At 35.5% G+C, this 13,714-nt stretch overlaps 1 long non-coding RNA gene across 1 annotated transcript; it reads right to left on the bottom strand.

The window, feature by feature from the left end:
* Positions 1-651: 651 nt before the first annotated feature.
* On the bottom strand, positions 652-13,685 carry LOC119874275. The gene is made up of 2 exons (XR_005367439.1): positions 13,642-13,685; positions 652-1,225 (listed from the first exon to the last, which is right to left on the bottom strand). It is a non-coding gene; the product is annotated as an uncharacterized LOC119874275 (long non-coding RNA).
* Between the last annotated feature and the right edge of the window lie 29 nt (positions 13,686-13,714).

Genomic DNA, 13,714 nt, shown 5'->3' on the forward strand with positions numbered 1-13,714 from the left:
CTGTTTCTATGGATATATGAACTTTATACTTTCTAACAAACTATTCTGGATAATTTTTCTCCTCCAATACTGGACTAGTTATATATTACTGTATAACAAATTTCTCCTAAATTTAGCAGCTTAAAACAGCAATGGATATATGTTCAGACTCAGCCTGAAGCAGTCCAGGACACATCTCCACAGATGGCCCAGTGTGTCAGGTCCCCAGGAGGCCTCAGCCAGGGCCTGCCTTGGGTCAGTGAGGATACCACCCAGCCCAGCCCTCTGGGTCCCTCAGTAAGTGGTTTATGCAGCAGTGGGCATGTGAGCTTGCACCATCCCTCTACCAGTGGGCAGCGATGGCATGGGTCATGCCCTACTTTATAGAGAGGGAGGTTGAGGGGACCCAATCCAGATGACCCAGAGGTAAATGACCTAGACATGTCAGGGCCAGGCCTGAAACACAAGTCTCCAAACTGCACACCCCAGGCTCTTCCTGAAAAAAAAAAAAAAAAAAAAAATTGTTTCTATGGATTTGGAATTTGGGAACAGTTTAGCTGGGTTATTCTGACTGGGAATCTCTCATGTGTTCCAGGAAATATGTGAGCAAAGGTTTAACTGAAACTAAAGAACAACTTTTGTAATAGGGTTTTCCAGAGACCAGAACCAGTAGACTATACAAGGAGATTTATTATGATAAATTGGCTCACATGTTTGTGGGGCAAAGAAGCTCTATAATCTGCTATCTGTAAGCAGGAGCCTGTTGAAAGCCAGTGGTATAATTCAGACCCAGTCCAACTGCCTGAGAACCAGGAGAGCTAATGATGTAAATCCCAGTTTAAGGGCAGAAAAAGTTGAGACCAGATGTCCAAGCTTAAGTAATAAGGCAGAAAAGGGCAATTTTCTCCTTCTTCTGCTGTCTTGTTCTATTTAGAACTTCAACAGATTGGATGATCCCCATCCACATTGGTGAGGGCAGAGTAATTTACTGAGACCACCAATTCAAATGCTAATCTCATTCAGAAACACCCATTAGACACACCTAGAAGTAATGCTTGACTGAGTATCTCAGATCTTCTGATCCAGTCAACTTAACACATAAAATTATCACAACTTCCAAGGTGGTTCATGCATGTTCCTGGCAAATTAGTTTGATTGGCAAGATGCTTCAGTTCCTTGGGATAAGTTCCTCTTCAGAGGGCTGAATTCCTCATGATATGCCAGCTCATTTTTCCAGATGAGTGATCTAAGAGAAAGCAAGACAAAAACTGTAATGTCTTTTATGACTTAGCCTCAGAAATCATACTGTGTGTTGCCCGGTTCACTCCTACTCATTGTAGTAGGGGACCACATGAGGCATGAATACAAAAATGCAAGGAATTATTGGGTGCTATTTTGAGGGCTAGTTGCCACAAAGACATAATATATATGATATTTTTCCTCATATTATTTGAAATTTTTCAGGGTAATTTGTACTCAATACTCACTTTCCTTTTACATGTCTTTCTAAATTTTATCTCCCAATAAAAAGAAATTCATGCCTGCAATTTATAATCTTGCAATTAACTGAACATTCAATGTTATCACATAATACGAATTTTTCGACATAAAGCATTTTTATAGACAATGCAATAAACTCATGTTTGCATGCCATCACTTTTTAACACAATTTTTGTTACCTTTTCCTGCCTATTCTAAAAATATCAGTGTGTTCTAATTTTTTTTCCCTGTAGCTGCTCAGCTTTTTCCTACTTGGCCATTAGGCTGTCCTTTCTATTATTATTATTATTATTATTATTATTATTATTATCCTTATTATCACAGTGTACTCTGGAAGCATTCTTTAACAAAAAAGAACCCACATTCAGCTTGCTTTTTCGTGGCCTAGGACATTGAATCAGCTATTATTCAAGTTCTTATTCCTTTTAGTAGAGAATGGCCAAAAGATATAAGCCAGAGGGAGCACATTTGATTGCTTCACAGGAGTCCTGAGGTAAGTAAGTTGTTCTGTTTGACGTTTATGCTTTCTGTTTTTTGAAATTTTAGATTCTGTGATTATGTCAAAAACAATTGTAATCTTTCACTTAAAAAATAGTTTCTTATGAAACGTAAACTCTAGAAAGAGTACATCTGGAAAGATATGATGCAGAAATTAAGGGAATAAAATTAAATGACATATACAGATCTGAGAGATAAATAGCTAAGGGGAGACCTAGCTCATAATTGCTAATGTCTCACCTGAAACTTAGAAGTTTTTTGTATGAAAATCATTTCATCATGTATTATAGTAAGTAAAAGGAGTTCAGAACTCTGTGCTTCCCTGTTGAAACTGTATATTTTAGAGCATTCCTCCATTTGCTATCAACATAGCTATCATAACTGTCATGAATAGTCTCTGGATACTTTCTCCAAAATTGTGAGGCTTAGTAGGTGGGAGCTCTAGCTCTGAAGTAAACTCTGGATTAACTTCATCAGGTGGAGCTGTGTGACTTTAGGCAAGATATTTAATTTAAAGATTTTGATTTATTTATTCATGAGAGACACAGAAAGAGAGAGAGAGAGAGGCAGAGAGAGACACAGACAGAGGAGAAGCAGGCTTCCCGCGAGAAGCCCGATATGGGACTTGATGGATCCTGGGATCATGTCCTGAGCTAAAGGCAGACACTCAACCACTGAGCCACCCAGGCATCCCTAGGTAAGATATTTAAAAGTCTTTAGCCTTCAACTTTTTTCATCTGTGAAACAGGGGTAATAACAGCCACCTCATGTATTTTAAACACAAATACACCATGAAAGGAATTCAACTAATGTTGCAAGAGTGAATGGATGATAATATATTTGTATATATTACATAATCAAGGGATTAATGTAGTGCCTGGAACCTAATACATGCTGGTTTAATACCAGCTTCTTATTATTAATCCAATATCACTTATTTTTTATTTCAAGAAACACTTTGCAGTCATTTCAAAATCCAAACCTTTATATTGTGTATAGGAAGGATACTGCTGAAGTGTTCAGTACTAGAGCTAAGCAAAATTACTTGGTTGAAAAGGTAAGGTGACTGACTAGAAAGAGAATTAGTTTTTGAGCATATTTTTGAATTGTATGATATTGACTAAATTATTGAACTTTCTCTGATTCAGTTTGCTGAAGAAAACAGGACAGAAAAAAATGGGTTACTAATATCTGTCATTAGTATTATAGTATGGATTAAGTTAGTAACTTATTATATAGTAATAAGTTATTGTTATGTTTTGAAAGAATGACCACCTCTCAATGTAATCATCTCTGCTTATACTAAAACTATCAGAAGATATAACCCTCTCCTCTGGCCCCAAAAGCTAAGGAATCCATGTCTTGTTTGTTTGTTTGTGGTGATATTTCTGTTCAGTGATATTTACTTTGAAGTGAGATTGATTATATCATAGTTTTGTGTCTTATCTGGTTTAATTTACTTTAATTTTTTAAAAGATTTATTTATTTGAGAGAGAATATGAATGTGCACACATGCATGAGGGAGGGGCAGAGGGAGAGAATCTTCAAGCAGACTCCTGAGCTCAGAGCCCAACTTCCCAGCTCTATCTCCCCACCCATGAGATCATCACTGAGCCAAAACCAAGAGCTGGACACTTAACTGACTGAATCACCTAGGCACCCCAATTTTATTTTAAATAAGAATGATAATTTACATATCACAGATCTTAGGTTTCACTGATGCTTATCTGTAAGACAAGTAATGTATTATTACAGTTTAGGAATTAAAGGATTCCAATGACTATTACACAAATATAGAGGCTGATCACTGTATGCAATAATGACTGGAGATGTTGTTTAAGCACATCTATATGCTGCCTTTCATCATTCTGATAAGGGCCAAATCAAGGCCATATTCAGAATAACCTAGAGTAAAAATTCTGTTACTTGAAAGAGAATCTAATAAGACACCCTCGATTTACAGACAATGAAATAAGACCAGGAATTCATATCATATCTGCAGTTCCATGGTAAATTTTGTAGAATAACTTATTTTTAGTCTTGTGGTTTTTTTGACTTTGCTATATTATTAATCTATTGACTAGATTCAAGCCCTTTCTCATGAAAAAGCTTTGCTAATGGGGGAGATGTTAGAAAAAAATGAGGAAAAGACAATAAAATGCATGCCTTATAAAAAAACACTTTTCTCACTCTTTTCAGCAGATACTTAACTTGTTCAGTTATTTCATAAGTTACCTTCTGCTAATGTTAGGACTTAAAAAGAAAGAAGAAAAAGAATGTCTTATTTATTCTTAAAAATATAATTGTCTGGGCACTAGGGTGTCTCAGTTGGTTAAGCATCTGCCTTCAGGTCATGTCATGATCCCAGGGTCCTGGGATGGAGCCCTGCACTGGGCTTTTTGCTCAGCAGGGAATCTGCTTTTCCCTCTGCTCCTCCTCACTGCTCATGCTCTCTTTCTCCTTCTCAAGTGAATCAATAAAAATATTTTTTAAAAAATGTCAGCAAGCTATGATATAGGACTGAATTGATCCTAGAAAATGTTGACTACACAAGAACATATTAAGAGTAGGGACTGCTTCTACAATTTTACTACGGAGAGTATTTCCCAAACATTGGAATCTTATCATCCTTACGTTTTAGCCTCAAGCTGACTGATTAGCTAATAGAGGAAAACTAATTTTTTTCTTGAAATAGTTTTGCACAGTTAGGAGTATAATGAGTTTTACACCTTCCCCTAAGCATTAGACATTATTCATTGAGAGATACAGAATGGCAGGCCAGATACACCACTGATTTTTCAAAGTTTAATAGTTCTTTTATTGTTATGGCAATTAGATGATGTACACATGTGGATTCAAACCAACTATAAGATTACTTTAGCTTCAGTGTCCCTCTCATTAGGGAGGTAAAGAAAAAGGTGAAATGACAAATATATGAATATAATAGTCTGTAGAACCCTATGACCTATATTTAAGGACCTGAAATTTTGTCAGAACTGCTTTGTGAGTGTATTTTAAAATAAAATAAAAGTTACTAAATAAAAGTAAAAAATCAAAGTAGAAAATTGATTAAAAAGTGTCAGTAGGGGCAGCCCGGGTGGCTCAGTGGTTTAGCGCTGCCTTCAGCCCAGGCGTGATCCTGGAGACCCGTCTCTGCATGGAGCCTGCTTCTCCCTCTACCTGTGTCTCTGCCTCTGTGTGTGTGTGTGTGTGTGTGTGTCTCATGAATAAATAAATAAAATCTTTAAAAAAAAATAAAGTCCTACTCCCCCCTTTAAAAATAAGTGACAGTAGAAATAGAGTGGAAAATCTTTTAGAAGAAAATATGCAGTTAAATTGAAAGAGATATGTTCTATTAAGAGACACAAAAATCAAAGGATTTAAAATATTCTGAGATTCAAAATGAGATGAAATAATGAAAGTTTATTAACAAAACATGGAAACAAGGAAGTTCAAAAGCTGTAATACTATCTTAAAACAAGTACTTTAAAGACCTGCAGAGCATCTTGCACATTGTCAGCAACAATGATCACTTATTGAATGAATAAATGAACCTTTAAGATGCATTTTCAAACTTCCCAGTTTTGGAAAATCTTAAAAAGAATAAATGCACAATTTATTTAATTTCTGTAGTATATCTTTAAACATGCTAAATACATCAGATGTGTTATCCTTACAACAGTTGTATGAGGTAAGGTTTATTACTCCCTTCAACAGATGCACAAACTGAGACTTGGACATGACTTGCCAAAGTCACATAGGTAAGAAATGACAAAGCCAGGACTTGAGTCTGCATGCCTACCCAGCCTGCATGACTCCAAAGCTTGAGTTCTAACCTTTCCTGTGGCATGCATCTCTATATTCAAGAAGAAAGAAGAGACAATAGTTACATTTAAACTGAAAGCCCACAGGCAGTATTCCTAAGTTCCAAAGACATTTAGAGAGCATGTGTTATGTGTTGGATAATATGCAAGACACTGAGAGGAAGACAGACTAGAGTCTTGAGAGATCAAAGAGGTAGGCTCAAACAGATGATTACATTTTGAAGTAAATGATTTATTTATTTATTTTTTTGAAGTAAATGATTTATGACAAAAAATAGAAAAGTCTAGGATGCTTTGGAAACACAAAATAGGGCCATGTATCCCTGGCTAGGAAGGTTTTTTTTTTTTTTTTTTTAGTATGATTCTTGAGTTGAATTTTAAGTCACTAATGAGTGAGTGAGCTCAGTAAAATCAGGGGCTGACTCTAGGAGGAGGAAAGAACCTCTGTAAGGGTTGGGCAACCAGGGTACATAGAGGAAAGCCAGATAGGATGTAGTGTCTTGTTTACTGTGCTAGATTTTTTTTATATATATAATACTCTCCCTGTCTATAGTGTTGTGGATGGACTTGAGAATAGAAATAGGACAATGTTTCAATATTATAGGCAGGACAACATGATGGTGAGGGCATAGTATGGGGGTTCTGAAGCCAAGTTATAAACCCCTGTGCAAAGGGCAGGCTAATTGGACCAGGAAATGAAACATTTGAACTTCTGCTTATTTTTATTTTATTTCAACCACTTTTCTAATTTATTAGAACCACATTTCTAATTTTATGTATTTTTATAACATGTATATATACATTTTATAATAAAAAAGTGAAGAACACTGTTTTAAAAGAAGTGAAAGAAGATGGGCAAATATAAACCATGTGTTAGATATTCACAGGCTTTGGTAGGACTTGGAAAAATGGATGTAAGATAATAAGTGTATTAATGAGCTATGGGACAGGATAAGTTTTGGAGTCACCAGTATATGGAGGCATTTGAAACCATGTAAATGGCTGAAATTGGCAAGGAAGTATACGTAAGATGAGCAGAGGTGAGGACCTAGCCCAGAACCCCAGAAACACCAACATGTAGCATGAGCACTAGAAGAGCAGAGATGAAAAATGTGAGAGGGTCAGAGAGGAAGACAGAAGAGCGAGGCAGAAAATGGTTTCACAGAAACTAAAATAGGTGCTGGTAACAGTAAAATGTTGATGGAAAATTCTGCTGGCAACCCACATAGAATATGAGCTAAAAAGTGTATTCCATGTTTAGAATTTAACAGTGATTGGCAACCTTTTTGGGAAGCAGCTTCAGTAATGTGGTGGGAATGGAAGCCAGATTTCCAGGGATGGAAGAGTGACTGACAAGCAAGGAAGTGAGGATGGGCATTAATGCCAATAGCTTTGGCTAGGCACAGGAGAGAGAGGATAGCCAAAGGGATAATAAAGGGTTGACGATGGTCTTCTGTTTTCAATTAAAATATGAAAGAAACTCATGTGTATAATGATGCTAATGAAAAGTCATCAGCTGTAGTAAGGGGATGATACAGGGCTCTGTGGTCTCTTTCCTGTCTTTAAAATTATCTCTCATTCTCCATGGCCTTTCTAAACAACAGAACTGAGAGGCAAAATTTCCCAAAACAGTTCTAACCACTATGAATGCAATTTTCGGACAAGCATAGAATGAACCAAGTCTTTCAGTCTCATTCATTCTGATAAGAAAAAGTGAAAACAAATCATAAATATTTCAAGGTGAAGAGGTCAGAACAGGTCAACAGTCAAAAAGAAACTGTCGAATAATGGAATCCTACAGAGGCTCCCAGTCCTTTTCCCCAAGTATGGCATCTGCTTCTCATGAAATGAGCTAACGATAATGAGTAGAACTGAAGAGGCTTAATAGCCTCTCTATCCCTTAAATGGGACTTGATGGGTCTGGGAATTTGAACATGGGAAGAGCTGATTCAAGGAGAATAACTGCTATTGATCAGGAAGTTTCTCCTTTAGTCATTTTGCATATTTCCCAATAATTCTCATCACTTGATGACATATTTCTGTTCCTTGTTACCCCATTTTACTCTGGGAGCTGCATTTAATAGAATTAGAGAATTTTCCTACTTAATCCAAAATAGTTCTTTCAAATATTATCTCTTCTTATGAATCCACCCCTAAATCCCCAATTTGCCATCCCTTCATTTGTGTTTCTTTTGTACAACATTTGCAACACCTTAGTCCAACTAATCAGTTCATAATTCTTCTCTTCCACTAATCTGAATATTATCATAGTCCTTTGTGCTATCTTTTGACCTGGTATATCTCCTGGCAGCTCTCCTAAGCTTAATAAATATTTTGAAATGAATGAATGAATCATGTGAGCACTTTTTCTGTTCCTCTAAAACAGGAATAATTTCTTTTAGGAATCATTTTCATATATGTGATATAATTAAAGTCCCAAATGTAGCCCTAGTAACAGCTAGTATTTGTTGAGCTAGGAAATACGCTAATCACTTTGAGGACATTACACCTAGAATTCTCACAACAAGCCTATAAGTTAGCGATACTTAGTTTCATTTTATCCATAAGAAAACTAAGGCTAGAGAAATTAAGTAAATTGCCCAAGAGTTCCCAATGAATAAGGAACAGAGTTAAGACTTAAAAGACACAAAAGATATCAATATGGCAATTTAAATTTTCTGGATTCTGAAATATCTTACTGCTAGGACTTTTCAGCTTTTATCTGCTGATATTTTGGTGGTAGCTTGTCTCCAAAGATGGCCATTATACATAATGGTCCCTCCCCATGGAGAGGTGAAATTTATTGCTCCAGCCCCTTGTATCTGGGCTGACATATGCCTATTTTGATCAAGAGATTACGGCAGAAGTGTTCCTGCTTAAATTCTAGACACGGCCTTTAAAAAGACTAGCTGTTTCTGCCTCCAACCTCTTGGAGCTCTGTGCTGCCAGGTGCAAAATCCAGGCTGAAGAGAGAGGTTTCATGGAGGAGTAGTGAGGCATCTGGTGTATGTGAATGAAAAAGTCATCTGGACAGCCATCCCAACTGAGTCTTCTGATGATCCCAACCCAAGACCCTAAGGACCTGAAACTGCATGAGAGACTCCAAATGAGAACACTCAGCTTAATTTTGTCACCTCACAGATTCCTAGGAGCTAATAATACATTGTTACTTTAAGCCTGTCAATGTTGGAGTAATTTGTTACAGAGTCATGGAAAACAAGAAAGATTTTTTTCTTTTTAAACTTAAATCCAAGATGAAATTAAGATTACAAATCATAGTGCCCTGTGTTTCTTTGTATATGATTACACTTGTTACTATTCTATAACTATCACTATGTCTATCTCAATATTTGTCATGTTTTTAATCTAAAGATTAATCTCAGAATAAGGTTGTATAGTTCATTTATAGTAAATTTTATCTGTATAACCCAGCAAAAGTACATCTCAGAGTCTGCCTAGGAGCAGAGGAGATGTGCTTTCCTTGATTTTTTTTTTTAAGAAAATTGGAATGTCATCATTACTAGTGTCATTGGAAAAAAAAACTAACGTAAATAAGTATTATTTAGTGCTGATATATGATTCATGAGTATCATCCAGAGGCAACTACTTCCACTAAATTTACTAATAAAGCCATATTTTCATAACATTTCAGTTATGAAATGAAATGTTATTTGTCCTGGCTAATTAAGCACTATCTAATAAATGATATACTTGGCTTCAGAGATCTGTGACATTTGCCCAGATCTTCATTTCCTGATAGTGATCAGGTCTGGACTCTTTATATTTGTATCCTGCTAATTGCTTTTCAAATATAGAATCTTACTCACTAAAGGTTATTTTCCTTTTCAAGAAAGAGCTCTATAAGGCTTTCTTCAAAAAAATGAAGACATAGTGATTGAATGTTTATTACTTTGAACCATTGGATATGGCCAATAATTAGATCATTTTTTTTCCTTGTGAAAATTGCCATTTCATAATACTACATTCCAGGTGCTTTTTAATTGAAGTCTTATAATAACATTGTGAGGCAAGACATGAAAGGGGGTATATCCACGTATTTTCCGCGTAGGACTGTGGAGTTGGAACTTAAGTGATTTACACTTTGTCTTACAGCTAGGAAGTAATAGAACCTGGATTTAGATCCAGGACTGCTAACACCAACTCTACTAATTCACATTTTGTCCTCTACAATATTCTTTATAAACATAAATTTACCTTTAGCTGTTAGAGATTTTTAACCATATTTAATATTTCGAGGTATAAATTAATTTCTTACTTATGAAAATGGGTGGGATATAGAGAAATAGGCAAGATGGTGATGTTGAAATAGCAAGGGCTCACCAATTATGGAACATTATATCTTATAGTGTTTTTCTATTCACATACATTTATCATTATGAGTTCTCATTAGCCTGGTATTTTTAATAAGACAGTATGCGAACATTTGCAAGAAAGTAACAATTATAGAAAAGCAGAGGTAAAATTAATTAGAGATACGGAAACACAATACAATTTGTCTTTTAGTTCTCAATTAAATTGAGAACAAGCGAATCCAACATGAATTTAGAGAGCAAGATTTCTAACATAGAGGCCAGTGTTGTAAATCTAACCTTCATATAGTGGTCACCATCACAATGACCTCTCTACCTATAGCCCTGATCCTAACAGGCAAGGTACATTTCAATGCCTGTTGACCACAGAGCATCTCAACCATGCCAAAGGAAGTCAGAGAAAACCCCATATCGGTCACCAAGATAAAGTATAGCTGTATGATTGTCACTGAAATATTTTCTAGAGAAATTGCTGCTAACAGAAGCTACTGTGAGATTTACAGTGTGACTGGGCATTGTTTTTAAATATTGTTAAAGATCTGTGCCAGTAGGATAAATAGAGTGGGGAGAAATACTTGTTATTAGAGAAATAATAATTATTATTGTTAATATTAAGTGTTCTCAATTTAGGACATTTATCCTTGTGGCATGTTATAGCTCCTAAATGTAGCAGTTCCTAGTTCAGAACTACATAGCCCCAGATGATGTAGATTTATCCTACTGCTTACTAAATATTTATATTTATTTCTATTTGTCTATGGCTGATTTATCCAGCTCATGTGGCCATTCTGCTTTATTGCTGTCTCTAACATTAACCCACTGAACTAAACCTGGTTCTTCTTCCTGAAGTCATATCCACAAGTCCAATTTTTAAATAGATCTTATTTATTTATCAGAGAGAGATAGAGAGAGCAGAGGGAGAGGCAGAAGGGAAGGGAGAGGGAGAGACCTCAAACAGACTCCATGCTGAGCACAGAGCCCCATGTGGGGCTCCATCTCAGGACCCTGAGATACTGACTTGAGCTGAAATCAAGAGTCAGATGCTTAATTGACTGAACTACCCAGGCACCCCCAACAAGCCCAATTTATACACATTTCTAAGAAAAACCTTCAAGCTTCCATTTATTCTTCTTTCTAGAATATGCTCCTTTTTTTCAGTTTGTCCAGGTAGTGAGTATTTTTGGAACTAGGAAGAATCAGAGAAAAATGGTCTTTTTTGATATATCTTATTCAGAATTATTTAACAATGAAAGCTATTACAGCCATACTTTAACAAATAAGAACACACTCATCCCCCCCTCCACATTTACTGACTCCCTGTTTCCCTTCTTTGCTTTTTTTTTTTTTTTTTTTTTCCTCCAGGGCTCTTGTCATCTTATACAGCCTAATTTACTTTTTTTTTTTCTGTCTTTTATCCCCCAGAGTTCTCTAGGAGTACATATCTTTATTTGCTGCTGTATCATCAAATTCTGACACATAGAGAATATACCATAAATATTTGTTCAATCAGTAAATGACCTAACATAAAGGTGTATTTCCTTGGTAAATTTTTGTTTTGTTTTGTTTTGTTTTTCCCTGGTAAATTTTTTGATAATGATGGTATAGGTTGCTGTTATTAGCCAAATCATTTTCATTCCTCCAGAGTGTTTGTTTGCAAATTTCCATAGAGCAGGAACTTATATTCCATTATTTTTAATTGGAAAATCATAAATAGGTTCCAAACACCTCACAAAACTCCAAAAAAATATCACTGAAACATTTTTAAATACTCAGTAATAGTCCTCAAATGATTTCTGGGTAACATAAACCATTGAAATATAAAATGCTTAATTATTTAATAAATAATAAAGTCACTGGTAAGTATGCTTCTGAGCAGTATACAATGTTAGTGTGAATTTTCTTTATATACTACAAGTAGCTGGTACTCTAATGCAACTAAACAATGAAACAATGTGTTAAATATAGAAAAAGATACTAACTAAATTGTAGCCTGTTGGTAGTGCCCTCAAGCACCTGACTGGAATAAACAGGAATCCATGTCAGCATGGGGTTAAAGGAGATTAACAGGTTTAAACAACTTTAATGTACCATCATAATCTCATCAGGAGAATAACAGAGATAGAACTGCAATATGATCAAAGGTCACTCATAAGGAGAAATACCCAATTTAGATGTCTTTACTGATTATATATATATATATATATATATATATATATATATAGTTTTAGATACTTTTTAAATTTTATTTTATTTTATTTATTTTTAAAGATTTTATTTATTTATTCATGAGAGACAGAGAAAGAGAGATAGTCAGAGAGACATAGGCAGAGGGAGAAGCAGGCTCCATGCAGGGAACCTGATGTGGGACTTGATCCTGGAACTCCAGGATCACACCCTGAGCCAAAGGCAGACACTCAACCGCTGAGCCACCCAGGCATCCTACTTTTTGATTTTAACAGTGGATTTCTGGTAAAATATTTTGCAAGTCATTATATTGAATGAAGAGTGTGACTTTGAATAGTAAGAGCTAACTGTACTTTTTAAATGTACAAAAAATCCTCAAAGTTTTTTTCTTAGAGGACTAAATGAGGTATTATTCTCTGTAAAGGACCTAAATTTATTAATTATTCACATATAGTAATAAATATTAAGTTTTAAAGAAGTGGAAAGATATAATTGTCTTCACTAAATTCACCATGAATTAATGATATGCCTATTTTTGTTTGCAAACTTTCTTTCCTGCCTGTCAGCTATTTTTTTTTCCTGATTCAATATTCTTACACTTTACCAGTCTGGGGAAAATTAAGTAAGAGGGAGATCCTCCAAACTGTCATATCAAAGTGTGGTTTTAATCAACCGTGAGCAAGCAACATGCTGTCCTGCAGCTGCAATGATGACCATTATTCCTTGCAGCTGCTCTTAATAAGGCTCTTAAGTCATATCGATTTGTTTGGTGCCCAAAATAATCTTCCAAACATGTTACCCCTGGACTGAAAACTGGTTAGATTGTTAGTGCCTGATTTTAAAACCTGGAGAAGAATTGGTATCCTATTTTGTCTGTCTCAAATCTCTCTGCATTATTTCAGAGACGGTTCTATCTGTAACAGCTTTGTATATTCAGTATTGCACTTATAGAAACATATATAATTTGAAATTAAATGTTTTTTTTCTGAATCACAGATCAAAAACGTGGCTGACAAGCAGTTCTCAGTTTTATGGAATCTGTTATTGCTACTGTAGAGCTACTTGTACCATCTAGCTCAGTTGATAATGACAAAAATAAGAGTAAAACATGGAAGTCTCCTATGCTACCTTATGGTAGAATTTTATTTTTATTTTAGCAAACATCTACAAGCAAAGTGTACAAAGGAATTTTTCTTGTTAAATAGTTAAAGAGTTTTTCCTCTTTTGAATGGAAAATCTTTGTGGTATTCTGCATGTATAATTTAGTAAAGGGTACCTTATTAGCCTAAAAAACTAACATAAAGAAGTAGATCAGTTAGAGATACCTGGGTGGCTCAGTGGTTGAGTGTCTACCTTCGGGTCAGGGGTGATCCCCGGGTCCTGGGATCCAGTCCCACA

Source organism: Canis lupus, chromosome 12, assembly GCF_011100685.1.
Source record: "Canis lupus familiaris isolate Mischka breed German Shepherd chromosome 12, alternate assembly UU_Cfam_GSD_1.0, whole genome shotgun sequence".
Taxonomy (NCBI): Eukaryota; Metazoa; Chordata; class Mammalia; order Carnivora; family Canidae; genus Canis; species Canis lupus.